General features: G+C 49.2%; 1 non-coding gene across 1 annotated transcript; it reads left to right on the top strand.

Moving 5' to 3' along the window:
- Positions 1-4,247: 4,247 nt before the first annotated feature.
- LOC111726947 lies at positions 4,248-4,356 on the top strand. Its single transcript, XR_002774614.1, has one exon. It is a non-coding gene; the product is annotated as a U6 spliceosomal RNA (small nuclear RNA).
- Positions 4,357-14,236: the final 9,880 nt, after the last annotated feature.

Here is a 14,236-nt window from a genome sequence, read left to right as displayed (position 1 = left end):
AGAAAGTCACTTGGTCTAGGTAGGTCGAAAGTCAAAAGAAAATAATTATCTCATATGTTGAACATGTCCACCTAGAATCTAATAATGTGGTCTTATTTGGAAACAGGGTTTTATAGATGTAATCAAATTATAATGAGATACTAGATTAGGCCTCATACCCTGTACACTTTGCTGCCTCCCTGTGGTGGGCTGGTCCATCCATTTATTCTTTTCTTTTTCTTTTTTGAGACAGAATCTCCTTTTGTCACCTTCTTTAGAGTGATGTGGCATCATAGCTTACAGCAACCTAAGACTCTTGGGCTCAAGTGATTCTCGTGCCTCAATCTTCCAAGTAGCTGGGATTACAGGTGCCTGTGACAACACCTTTTAGAGACAAGTCTCACTTTTGCTTAGGCTGGTCTTGAACTCCTAAGCTCAGGCAATCTGCCCGTCTCACATCCATTCATTCCTTCAACAACATTCAGTATTATATACAGGGTCACAGCTGTGAAAAAACAGACCCAGACTGCTGTCCTCATGGAGCTCAAATGTCAGTGCAGGAGATGGATAGCCAATGAGCTAACTAGAGAGAATATGAGATGTGTCAAAGGTGGCAAGCATGGAGGAGAAACATTAAATAGCAAATGGAAATTGAGAGTGCTGGATGCAGATAGGAGGTCAGGACAGAGGCAGGAGGCAGGAGGGAGTAGTGTTCACAGAACAGCAAGGGGGTCTTGGGGTCCAACGTTATCAACCAGAGAAGCAGAGTCAGACATCGGAGATCTCAAACCTTTGAGATCCAGTAAGAGAGGACAGCCTGAAAACCTAAATCTAAAGGTAGCTCCTGAAAAAAGCACATAGTTGGAACTAAAACAGAACAATTAAGCTCAGACAGAAAAAATTTTTACTTTTTAACACTCTAGAATTGTTTCAGCATCTTTCCAGGCTTGACACAGGACACAGCATTCCCTTCTCCACTAGTTGCTGATTGAGATCTTTTCCCAGAGGTTTCACCTTCCCTTTTCCTTTTTTCTAATCAGCTGACAACAAAAGTCAGGGATATGCCACTTTTCACTTTTCTTCTTTTCCCATATAATAGAGCGTCCCTCCAATGCTGCCCACGTTGAAATATATTTTTGCAAAATTCTTCTGGCGCTGCCAAAATCTAAGCACCCCCTTTAATTCCCCCTGCTCTGAGCAGCTGTCTGATGGGTGCCCCTGGGCCTTTCCTGTGAGTGGGGCAGCCTGGTAGCAAGAGTGGGCGGGGCTCTGAGGTGGGGAGGGCTAGGTCTGGTGTGGGCGTGGCTCCGAGTGGGGTGGGGGCATGGTCCGGAGTGGGTGGGGCTCCCACTAGGCCACAGGGATGATGCCCTACTCACAGGTCCCTGTTGGAGGTCGCCCAGGATGTTCTCACTCAAGAGATGAGTCAACTGAGTCACATTCTGTGCTCAAAGAAACCACATATTTTAAATTAAGCAACGCTGGGAACTGAAAACCTCACAGAGATTCTAGGAGGATAGAACTCATGAAACCGCATGGCTGTTGGTGACCGGGAGAGGCCTCCTTCGTGCTGCCCATGCAGCCCACACAGGCACTTCTGGCTGACCGCTGGTGGAGCCAACTCCGAGGGGTCGTGGAGGCCAGAGAGACACTCCAGCCTCTCACTGTCACTTCTGGTGGCGGGGGGATCACCACGACCCTGAAGATAGGACAAGGACAGAGCTTCTGCGGATCTAAGGCCTCTGCCCCCAAGTAGACAACTCCATTGCTGGGGGCAGGGGCTGGATAGTGGGTGATACCTAGGAATTATTACATTTTTAGATAAAATAATGTTATTTTTGATTTTATTAACTTTAACTTAGAGTTATATACTGAAGTGTTTAAGGTTAGAAGGTCAAAATATCTCTAATTTACTTTTTTTTTTTTTTGCAGTTTTTGACCAGAGCCAGGTTTGAACCTGCCACCTCTGGTATATGGGGCCAGTGCCCACTCCTTTGAGCCACAGGCACCGCCCCTCTAATTTAGTTTTTTTTTCCAAGGTCTCACACATTTATTACAGCACAAGCTAATTGGTGAACAGCACGTAAACAAAGAGAAAATTCATTTTCCCACTGAAGTGTGGCCAACTGTCCAAAGGATGACATTTTCAGCTTGGTCTGATGATAGTGACCATAATACAGCATAAGTATGTGCCATCTCATGAGCAATTCCTTACAGACCAGCATGGTTCTTCTCCTCTTCAAGTTGTCCCTGATTTTATTACCGGTTTTCATTCGAATCCACTGGGGAAAGGGACAATTTTGTTTTTGTTTCTTGGCCCAAAACTGCTTGATTCTGAAAGTCTTGTGAGAGGACTTGGTGATAAACAGGACTAATTACACTCACCACAGTGGAGTAGAGTAAGAGAGAGGGTGCCTCTAATTTACTTTTCAAAAAATTACTTCTTTTTTCTTTCTAAGAGTTTCCCTCTATTCTGGGTAGAGTGCTATGGCATTATCATAGCTCACAGCAACCTCAAACTCCTAGGCTCAAGAGATCCTCTTGCTTCAACCTCCCGAGTAGCTGGAACCACAGACACCCACCACCATGCCCGGTTAGTTTTTATATTTTTAGTAGAGACAGGGTCTCACTCTTGCTCAGGCTGGTCTCTAACTCCTGAGCTCAAGGGATCTCCTGACTCGGCCTCCCAGAATGCTGGTATTACAGGTGTGAGATTAACCTAAAAAATTAATCTTTAACTGGCAGATTAAAATTATTATAATTCACTTTTAAATGCTTTGTATAAAAAATAAGCTGATCTGGCTTGGCACCCATAGCTCAGTGGTTAGGGTGCTAGCCACATGCACAGGGGCTGGTAGGTTTGAACCCAGACTGAGACTGCTAAAAACAAAACAAATTTTAAAAATAGCCAGGGGTGTGGCAGGCACCTGTAGTCCCAGCTACAAGGGAGGCTGAGGCACGAGAATCACTTACCCCAAGAGTTTGAGGCTGCTGTGAGCTGTGACACCACAGCCCTCTACCAAGGGCAACATAGTGAGACTCTGTCTCCAAAAAAAAAGCTGTTCTGAATGTTTCTTAACTGCTAAGGTCTATGAGATGACAGAAGATGTGATATCGTACAGGCAGTCTAACCGCTTCCACGCTTGCATGCAGGACAGGATGACTAGAGAAAGGAGCTGCTGCCAGCTTCAGCAAAATCTAAATTACCAGGAGAGCAAAGTGAAAATGCTGACATTCATTTTGATTTTGCTCTTGGAAGCAAGCACAATTTCCGTCCCACCACTCTGGCCTCACACCTCCCTCTCCATTCTGCTTCCTGACTTCTGCTGCCCAACAGCTTGAGGTCAGCCTGCTACAGGTGGAACAGCAGCGAGGACAGCTCCCTCAGTCCCTTCCGCCAAGTCAGACAGCCCACTGGCAAGCAAACCCAGAGACCTTCACTGACCCCCAGGGTGCAAGGGTTGAAAACCTATGGAGGGTGCAAGTAAAACCATCTAAATTTTGGAATATGAAAAAAAAAATAGTTTGAGGAGTTCAGAACATAAGCTAAAAAGAAGTCTGGTTATATACAACTAATCTGGCATTGAACTGCTAATTATGACTAATTTTTTTTTTTTTTTTTGCAACAGAGTCTCACTCTGTTGCCCTGGGTAGAGTGCTGTGGCCTCATAACTTACAGCAACCTCAAACTCCTGGGCTCAATGATCCTCTTGCCTCAGTCTCGCAAGTAGCTGGGACTACAGGCACCCACCACAACAACCAGCTAGTTTTTAGAGACAGGGTCTCGATTTTGCTCTGCCTGGTCTCAACTCCTAAGCTCAGATGATCCACTTGCCTCAGCCTCCCCAAATGCTAGGATTATAGGCGTGAGCCACCACGCCCATCTAGGGACTAATTTTTTTTTTCTCAGTTTTGGCCAGGTCTGGGCTTGAACCCGCCACCCCCGGTATATGGGGCCGGCACCCTACTCCTTGAGCCATAGGCACTGCCCCATCGGGACTAATTTTTAAAGTACATATCGAAAATCTAATACATTGGTGGGGTCACCTCCATGGTTTATCTTACAAGGGTACAAGTGAATCTTTCTAAAAGCAGAGTATGAATGTCTTAACTCAATAACTAAGAAAATGACATGAAGGTTATGTTAACCAGTTTGATGAGAGTATTTCAAAATGTATATGAAAACAGCACACTGTACCACGTAATTGCATTAATGTACACAGTTATCCTATAAGAAATTTAAAAAAAAAGAAAAGAAAATCTGATACATGTGCTCGCTTCGGCCGCATATATATTAATATTGGAACAACACAGAGAAGATTAGCATGGCCCCTGCGCAAGGATGACATGCAAATTCGTGACGCATTCCATATTTTAGGCTATGTTGCTTAGTAGAATGTAAGCATTCCAATTTGTACAAATAATCAACACATTGAATCCTATAATGGCATAAATGTATTTATGATCTATGTACAAATGACTTAATAATAAAAAAAAAGAATTCTACCAAAAAGAAAGAAAATCTGATACAGACACATACGCAAAGCAGATAGACAACCACAGCAAACCCCACTCTTCTCGTGAAACTTCAATAATTTTATTTCACACACACCTAAAGAATTTTGAAGCCAATTCTAATTGTAGCATTTTACCCATTAGTATTTGAATTCATAATCCTGTGACCCCTAAAAACATGACCATAGTATAATTATCACAACTAGCAATTAAGTTAATTTTATTTTATAAAGTTAAAGTCAGCTTTAAAAATGACTAATATTATATCAAGTATAATATAGGTTCGAAATAAACCAATAAATACATCAAAGGTACTCTACATCTTTAGTCATGAGGGAAATGCAAATTTAAATCATAACGAGATGCTATCTCTTGGTGAAGGGAAAGGTAACATCCAAAGAAACCAACGACACCAAGTGCTGGCAATGTGGAGCAGCTGGACTCATGGACCAAGCTGCCCGACACTCTGGACAACTGCCTGACAATTTCTGAAAAACTTCTACCCTACCACCCTGCAGTTCCACTCTTGGGCACTTAATAGAAATGAAAAATCTATCCATAGAAACATTTGTACAAAAATGATTGGCTCGGCACCTATAGCTCAACCGGCTAAGGTGCCAGCCACGTACACCTAAGGTGGCGGGTTCGAATCCCCAGCCCGGACCTGCCAAACAACAATGACGGCTGCAACCAAAAAATAGCCGGGCGTTGTGGCGGGCGCCTGTGGTCCCACCTTCTTGGGAGGCGGAGGCAGGAGACTCGCTTGAGCCCAGGAGTTGGAGGTTGCTGTGAGCTGTAATGCCACGGCACTCTACCCAGGGGGACAGCTTGAGGCTCTGTCTCAAAAAAAAAAAAAAAAAAATTATTTTAGCAGCTTTATTCTTCACAACTCCCAACTGGAAACAACCCCAACATCTACCAACAGGAGAATGGATAAGTGAATCACACCCAGTGGAATTTCACTTGGCAATAAAAAGAATGTATCAACGATACAAAAACATGGAGCTCTAAAATATTGTCAAGTCAAAGACACCATGAACAAAATACTGTATTCTTTACTGTTTCACTTATATGAAATCCATGAACAGGCAGAAACTGAAAAGGAGATTTTGAAGGCAGGGGCCAGGGGCTGACTGAGATCATCCCTACCAGACTTCCTATGCTAGAGGGCCAGGACTGCCATGTGGGGGCAGGATTGGAGTGCAGGGTCCTCTGAACGGGCCGGGGCTAGGTGTGGACCTGGGATGGGGTTGTACAGCCACTGCTGGTGCAACTTGCAGGGCAGAGACTTCTGAATGCTCCCCAAAGCAGCCACCCCCAACCCTGGAAAGGGCATCAGTCCACCCAACCAGACCAACACCTATACCAGGGTGGGAAGCCTGCAGAACATCACCCAGGGGCTGGCCGGGGCCCCACTACTTTACCCACACTGCCCACCAGAAGCTGCTGGCCAGACAAAGCCACATAGGGGCCTCTGGAAGCTGCCCAATGAGGGCCCCTCCGATTCAGCAACACCCCATGGCCCCATAGGCCGAATGAGGGCCAGAAACCAGCAGGAAGAGTGGCCCCTATGCCCTGAGTCTGGAGGGAGGATGGCAACCCCTCTGTAAGCCTCCAAAAGAGACAGAACCTCCATCTGGGCCGGGTGGAGTGACCTGGGGTGAGGCCTGGGAAATGCCAGGGACCACACCTGCCCTAGAATGAAAGGATTTGTATGATGTATGTGGCTGATCCACATCCAGCCCTGCACCTTCAAAGCCAGCTGAGACTGTCCTCTCTCTCCCTCTGCCCAGCCCTCCTCCATCCCTGCAACACCATGTCTCTCACAGGAGAGGCAGTTACCAGAACAAACAGCTACATAGCACAGCACCACTCAGCCTGCCACCCAGGGCCTGCCCTCATCAAACCTCAAGCCCACCCTGCTGAAACCATGTTTTGATCTGCTACTTCCCCCCTCCCCCTGCCTTTTTTTTGAGGCAAAGTCTCACTCTGTCACCCTGGCCAGACTGCAGTTGTGTCATAGCTCACAGTAGCCTCCAACTCTGGGGCTCAAGTGATCCTCATGCCCCAGCCTCCCGAGTAGCTGGGACTATAGGTGCCATCACAATGCCTGGCTAGTTTTTCTATTTCTTGTAGACATGGAGTCTCGCTGTTGTCAGACTGGCACTCTGTCACCTTCTTTAAAATCATCCTGCTCCTTAGCTAGGTGTTGTGGCAGGCACCTGTAGTCCACGCTACTTGGGAGGCTGAGGCAAGAGAATTGCCTAAGCCCAAGAGATAGAGGTTGCTGTGAGCTGTGACGCCATAGCACTCTACCGAGGGCGACAAAGTAAGACTCTGTCTCTAAAAATAAAATAAAATAAAATAAAATAAAATCATCCTGCTCCTGTAGAGACATAGGCTGTGTCTCCCTCTGTACTGTGGTTCAGTAATCAGCTGGCAAGACATGGTTTGGAGCCAGGGCCCTGTGCCACTCTCACCTGCAGTATCTGCATTTAACAATCTCAGGGTTCTGGCCGGCAACTTAAACAGTTCTGAGTCCCACAAGGCATGCACAGCAATTGCCCTGGCCTGGTGGGTCAGTGTCTCTACCTGAGAAAGAGGGGCTGGGAGCTGGGGCCACACTGCAGGCCATGGAGGGCCAGGCCAGCCACACCTGCCCAAAGAGAACCCAGCACAGGCAGTGGCTAGGTGGACTACAGACCCACCAGGGAGCCACACGCAGCCCAGGGGGCAGGAAGTCAGGGGAACAAAGTTACCTCCTCAAGCTCTCCCTGTGTACAGGTGGAAGGCCATGGGCGCCTACATGAGGCATGCTGTCAGAACCATCAGAATATGCCAGAAGCCAAAGGCACCCCCAGCAACCCAGGCAGGCCCTAGACAACGCAGGCACTGGCCACCACATGCCACAAGGGGGCAGCCTCTGGCTCCCTGAGAAGCGAGTGCCTGTGAAGATGACTCTCAAATGTGCTGCCGGTGTGCTGCAGGAGCTGTGTTTTTGGCCACCAGGGCATCCTGTCCAGTGTCAGAGGGTGTGCAGGCTTCCTGAGCAGGCGCCCAACTCCAATAGGGAGACCCTGCAGCCAGCAGAGCCTGACAGAGAATGACACTCGCACAGAGCTGTCCCCAGTGTCCAGGAAGGGCAGGGAAAGCAGCCTTGGCACATAGCTGCCAAGGCAGTTGCCCTCAGGGGTTGCCCTGATCCCTGTGATCAGACAGCAGAGCCCCTGGGCCTTCTCATGTGGGCTCAAAACTTTAAACAGATCAGCAGAAGCCCCATACATCTTGGGCTAGTCAACTGTAACTCTGGACAGAGACCCTCCTGTGTGGGATGGCCAGAAGGCGTTCCCTAAGCCCTTTCTAAGGCAACCAACCACCACCCCTCACTGGGCTGCAGCAGACTAGGGCTCCTGGGGCTTCAAGATGTTCCAAAGTGAGAGCAGGTGGGGGCAGGGCCTCAGGCAATCAGCTCCAGGGGACAGAGAGCATAGGGGTGGAGTGGGGCGGGGCAGGGCCAGGAGCCCACCACACCAAAGAGGCCCTGTGGTGCTTTGTCCTGTCCTTCTGGGTCACTGAGCAGGAGACAGCTGAGGATGATGTCCGTGCCGTCGGACTTGTCACCCTATCTGCAAGAGACACCAAGGTCTGGAGGCCCTTGGCCTATCAGCCCCAGCCCTATGCTTTCCTGTCTGAGGGGGCCTCAGACAGGAAAAAAACAGAAAAAAATGCAATCTTTGTGCTAAGTTTGTTTTGTTTAAGAAAAGTTACTTTGACTCTGTGCCTGTGATTCAAGCGGCTAAGGCACCAGTCACATACACCTGAGCTGGCGGGTTTGAATCCAGCCCAGGCCCACCAAACAACAATGACAGCTGCAACCAAAAAATAGCCGGGCGTTGTGGTGGGTGCCTGTAGTCCCAACTACTTGGGAGGCGGAGGCAGGAAACTCGCTTGAGCCCAGGAGTTGGAGGTTGCTGTGAGCTGTAATGCCACAGCACTCTACCCAGGGGGATAGCTTGAGGCTCTGTCTCAAAAAAATAAAAAAGAAAAGTTACTTTTATTTAAAAGTATTTATGTGAACATGTATGAATTTGTTATTAGTTTTAAATAGGTGCTCTAAATTTTTCCTAGTTTTAATTTTTAACACCATAAAAACTGTGACCTAGGTGAGTATGAAGCTGCGTCCATCCTGGAAATGGGCAGCCCATGCACCTAAACAAACGCTGTTAAAGTAGCTCTTGCTAGGTCAGGTTAAATGATGGAGTGGTTTGTGCACACTGCAAATGTGCAGGCATCTGAGTGTGAGCAAGTGTGTGTGACGTCGAGGATGCCAGGGGTAAGGCTCAGCATGCGGCTCCCACTGTTCCCATTGCAGGCCAGGGCTCACTTAAGTACCGCCCACTGGGCCTCCACTTCTGTCCAGTCCTGAGCAAAGTTGACCTGCCGCAGAAAGGACAATATCCTCTTTACTACCCACCAGAGAGGCAGGACAGCCACTTTGCCTCGCTACCCTTGCCTTTCTACCCCAGAAGTGCTATCTGCTAATGTGCAAGCCCCAGATGATGGGGCAAAGTGGCTGAGGCACCACCGTTTACACTGAGGGTCACAGCACCACAGAGTAGACTTCTACTACTCTGGCTCTGCGCCTGTGGCTCAAGTGGCTAAGGCTCCAGCCACATACACCTGACTGTCATGGTGACTGCCGTCTGTCATACTGGTACCAGGCTGCCCACTCTGGGACCTGGGACAGCACAGAGCCCAGTCAGTTGCTGTCTCCACCACGACCCAGCACTGCCCACCACATGCCCAGTGGCCAATGGCTTCTGGAAGGCCTGGGATCCTTCTCCTGACACTGCCCACCCATAGAAGCCCCTAGAGCATAGGCTGTGCCATCAGGAGTGAGTCCATACACTTGGCCATGGTGTGGATGGCAGTGAATGTCCTGGGCAGCACAGCAGGTGGGGTTGCCAAGGCTGCTAGGGCTTGGAAGGTGCAGGTCTCTGGAGTGGGTGCAGGGTGGCCAGGAGCTCTGACCACAGGGGTGCCATTTCCGTGGAGGCTCTGGGAGGTGGAGGTTGGTCAGCTTGAAGGCTGCCATTGTCCTGAGACATGGGAAAGGGTCAGATTCAGGCCTGTGCCTGAGTTCCAGGTGTGTGAAGGTGCCATTTACTGAGAAGGTGAAGGTGGGCAGAGGCACAGATGAGAAAACTTCAAGGTCAATTGCACCTTACTTGGTGGAAGACCCTTTGATGCCCTAGGGAGGAGCAGGACCAGAGTTCACCTGCAGAACATGGGCTGGACAATGTCTGCAGAGAGGAATTGCCCAGACCAGGGGCTCTGATGCCACCCACAGACACATATGGGCATAGGCACACACAGACACTCTCATGCACACATGCAGGGCACACCCTCACAGAGACACACACATGTCTAGACACACGTGCAGCACAGACACATGCAGAGACACACTCGTATACACACAGAAAGACATGAGCACGGAGGGCTCTGGCTGCATCAAGGCTGAGCAAGCAGAGGGAAACAAGGGCCCTGACCACCGCACCAGGCAGCTCCTGCCCTGGCTCCTGGCTGTCCCTCCAGGGCTTCTGGAAGGGGCTGGACAGCAGCAGCTGGGGCTATACTCTGCATCTCAGACATGGGCAGATCTGAATGCCTAGTAGGGAGATGGACCCAGCTCCATCCTGGGGAATGCCAATGGTGGAGGGACCTGGGCAGGTTTCCACTGCTCTGAGCCTCAGTTTCCCCATCTGTAGAATGAGCTCCTGCAGACATCAGACAACACAGAATGAGAGTGCTGGGCAGGGTCAGCATGCTGGCCCTCCCCCACCTGGGGGCCCTAGCTAGATGAGCTTCATGTAGTGGGTTCTGCTCATCGGAAGCCACCCCTCCGAGATAGCTGAGACCACTGCTCTTGAAATGCACTTGGCTGCATGTTTTGGGGGGTTTTTTTGCAGTTTTTTTGGCCAGAGCTGAGTTTGAACCACCACCTCTGGCATATGGGGCTGGTGCCCTACTCCTTTGAGCTACAGGTGCTGCCCCTGGCTGCATATTTTTAAGCTACTTTCACGGACCTTTGTGCCCTGACCTCTCCTTCTTGTCAGGCAAAGGAGCTCTGAGATCAGCAGGAATCTGGCCCAGGTGACAGAGGCCTTCCAGAAAATACATCCCAAAGGGAGGTCCTGAAATGAACTCTGGGTTTGAGGGAAATCCTGGAAGGGCAAAACCCCTATCAAGGCAGAAGTAAAAGTAGTGTTCAATCTGCCTGGTGCCCCAGGACCCTCAAGGACAAGCAGCCTCACTGCCAGCCCTCCTGACCACAGGGTAGGCCTGGCCCAGGACGCAGCCCAGGGTCTCCAGAGGCAAGTCGAAGACCTTAGGCTGGGGTCATTCTGGCAGGGTCCTCCACCCCAGAGCCTGGGAGGCAGCACACATCAGCTGGGCTCCTCTGCCAGGGAGGCCTCACCTTGCTGTCCTGGCCTTTCTAAAGTGCTGCCTGCTAAAGGTCTGTGAAAGTCCCAGCTGATGTGGCAGGGTGGTTGAGGCACCACCATTTACAGCCACACACCTGCCCTAGCCCCAGGGTGGGTGAGGCTAGGTCAGATGCCATGTGCCCATGGGCATGGGGGGCATTTGGACCAGATGGAGGTCTGCTGACTCTGACTCACAAGAGAGTGCTAACATGGGCCTGGGCTTACCACCAATGAACTCAGGCCAACTAGCTACAGCAGGAGCTCTAAAGCCCATATGAGGGAGCAGTGGGCCTTGCATCACAAAGTCTTTGGGGATTTGTAAACCAGGAATATGCAGTAGGCAGGACAGGTGCAGGAGTGCCAGGAAGGACTGCATAGCTGCCTGGTGGAAACTCACATCACAAACGCCTCAGGGGCAGATCGCAGTGGAGACTGGATGGACAGGAAACTGCAGTCCCTGTTGGCCTTGATTCTGAAGAGGAGGGACCTGCCTGTGAGCATTGCCAGCCAGTCCACCATCTCCTCAGGGTGCATGAGGAACAGGCAGATGTCCTATTGGCTGCTGGTCTCTTGCTGGTACATGCACAGCAGCTCCAAGGCCACAAAGAGGGTGCTGAAGTCCTGACAAGTGCAGAAGGGTATTGACTTGGTGGCAGCAGTGTGGCCCACAGCTCAGGGAGATGCCCCCAGCGGCCTGGGAGTGAGAGTGGGCAGATAGCCTGGGCTGTCCTGTGGACCCAGAGGCCAGAGAGGCTACTGGCCTGGGCACATGGACAATAGCACTGGGGCCATCTGGGCCAGGCCCTATGTGGCCGCCCACAAGGCCCGCAGACAGCTTCTCCCTTGAGTAATCAGCTGACGTATCCCACCCTGAACACAAACTATCATTGGAAACATTTCAGCAGTGTGTGTGGTTTTACTATTCTCTCCTCAGTCACAGGAAATGTGTGTTTTCAGCTACTCCCTCAGCGACCCCTGCTCAGGTGCATACGTCCTCCCCAACACCTGGTGTCGAACTGTGCCTCACAGACACACTTTGGTCAGTCTGATATTCCCACAAAAGCAAAGACAGCTCTTCTCCCTTAAGTGCTTGTGGGGGGTTCCACATGGTAGCCGGACCTCTGGGGGAACCTGGTTATGCCCTGGGTGGGGGCCAACACCTGACCCTCTACACCTGGCCACCTGCACATATCACACACATTTCAGTCCCATCTGTGAATGTGTCCCACAAAACTAATCTGAGGCCAAGACTGATGGAGGGGGAGCAGGAGGAGGAGGAGGAGAATGCCACTGCCCCATGGCAGGACTGTCTACCTAGTCTAGACTATGGAAAACTGGGGGAGGAGAGACCAGCCTCCTTGACAAGAGAAATTGCAAGAAAAAAGGAGAAGACGTGAAGGATGCCTCAGCCAGTCTAGCAAGGCATTACAGTCATGACCAATTCATCTGCTAGAATTTCAGACACTGACCAGCAGCTGAAGATACCAAGCATTATTGTTAAATTTCTAGGAGTGATAATGGTGTTGTGGTTATTTTCTTTTTTTTTGAGACAGAGCCTCAAGCTGTCCCCCTGGGCAGAGTGCTGTGGCATTACAGCTCACAGCAACCTCCAACTCCTGGGCTCAAGCGAGTCTCCTGCCTCTGCCTCCCAAGTAGCTGGGACCACAGGCGCCCGCCACAACGCCCAGCTATTTTTTGGTTGCAGCCGTTGTTGTTTTGGCGGGTCTGGGGTGAGGATTTGAACCCGCCACCTTAGGTGTACGTGGCTGGCGCCTTAGCTGGTTGAGCTATAGGCGCCGAGCCTGTGGTTATTTTCTATATCACTCTTTTGTTCTAAATATAGCCCTTATCTTTTAGAGAGAAATACCAAAATATTTACTAGAGACACAGTATGATGATGAAATTGCTTCAAAGTGGAGTGATACTCAGGCTGGGGCTGGGGGCACAAGAAGGTATATGGATGAAACAAGACAGTTATGGGATGACCACTATAGCAGGTGCCATGCTGACAGCAGGGACTCATCCCCCATTGTGCCATTCTACCATTTTGCAAATATTTTAATTTTTCCAAATATTTTTCTTCTTCTATGGAAGAGTGAGACCCTTCCATAATAAGTTGTTGGTTTGGGGGGTTTTGGTGTAAAAAGAATTGTTTTTTATTATGGCAATAGGCAAAATTAATAAATTTTTATTCAAGGACTTTCACATGTGATTCTCCTTCTGCTATCCATCAAGGGTAGCCTTAGCATCTCAGAGGCTAGAGTCACTGAAGATTTACCTTCAAGACAGCCCTTTTTAATAGACTAGATTGTCAATCCACAGTAGTCCTGTTAGCTCAAAAGTTGCTTTCCATGATTCTTTTTATTTTGACTTCTTTTATCTTCTCTTGAATATGGACCTACTGATGAAAACTGAAAATTCCCCACCAAGAATCTCTGGGATCTAATTTCTTCAAGCAAGTTCCTTTGGGTCTTTTTAGGGTAGATTGATCTGCCTCATTCTCAGTTTGACACCCTAAAGCCATCACACTCAAGAATAGTACAGATCAAGCTTGGTGCCCATAGCTCAGCGGTTAGGGCACCAACCACATACACCAAGGGTGGTGTATGAACCCAGCTCCGGCCAGCTACACAACTGCAACAAAAAATAGCCATGTATTGTGGCAGGTGCCTGTAGTCCTAGCTACTTGGGAGGCTGAGGCAAGAAAATTGCTTAAGCCCAAGAGTTTGAGGTTGCTGTGAGCTGTGACGCCACAGCACTCTACTGAGGGTGACATAGTAAGACTGTCTCAAAAAAAAAAAAGAATAGTACAGATCAGTGGGTTATGACTGCACCTTCAACTCCAGATATCATGTTCTCAAGATAAAGGCCTTCTTGGACATTTATGTTCCATTCTCCTTTCTAGGCTGTGATGTCCTGTGTCCAATGCTTTTGGCCTTTGTAGCTCTCTTTTTAGACAAAGCAGCTTCTTCTATATCATTCTTTTGTTCTAAATATACATTGATCTCCCAATTTGATATCACATTCACCATGTTTAACATGTGTTACATCCTTATTCTCTGCTGCTGACTCTTCAATAGGAGAAATGGATCCATCATCATCCAAATACTTGTATCTACAACCATCAAAATCTTCTTTTTCTAAATCTTCACCAGCATCCATTTGGTTCAGAGATTCTTTTTTGGCTCGGTGCCTGTGGCTCAAGTGGCTAAGGCGCCAGCCACGTACACCTAAGGTGGCGGGTTCGAATCCCCAGC

This window comes from Otolemur garnettii, unplaced genomic scaffold, assembly GCF_000181295.1.
Source record: "Otolemur garnettii isolate 467f Iridium unplaced genomic scaffold, OtoGar3 scaffold00087, whole genome shotgun sequence".
Lineage (NCBI taxonomy): Eukaryota > Metazoa > Chordata > Mammalia > Primates > Galagidae > Otolemur > Otolemur garnettii.
The sequence above is the reverse complement of the archived record's forward strand: the minus strand, read 5'-3'. Positions and strand labels throughout refer to the sequence as shown.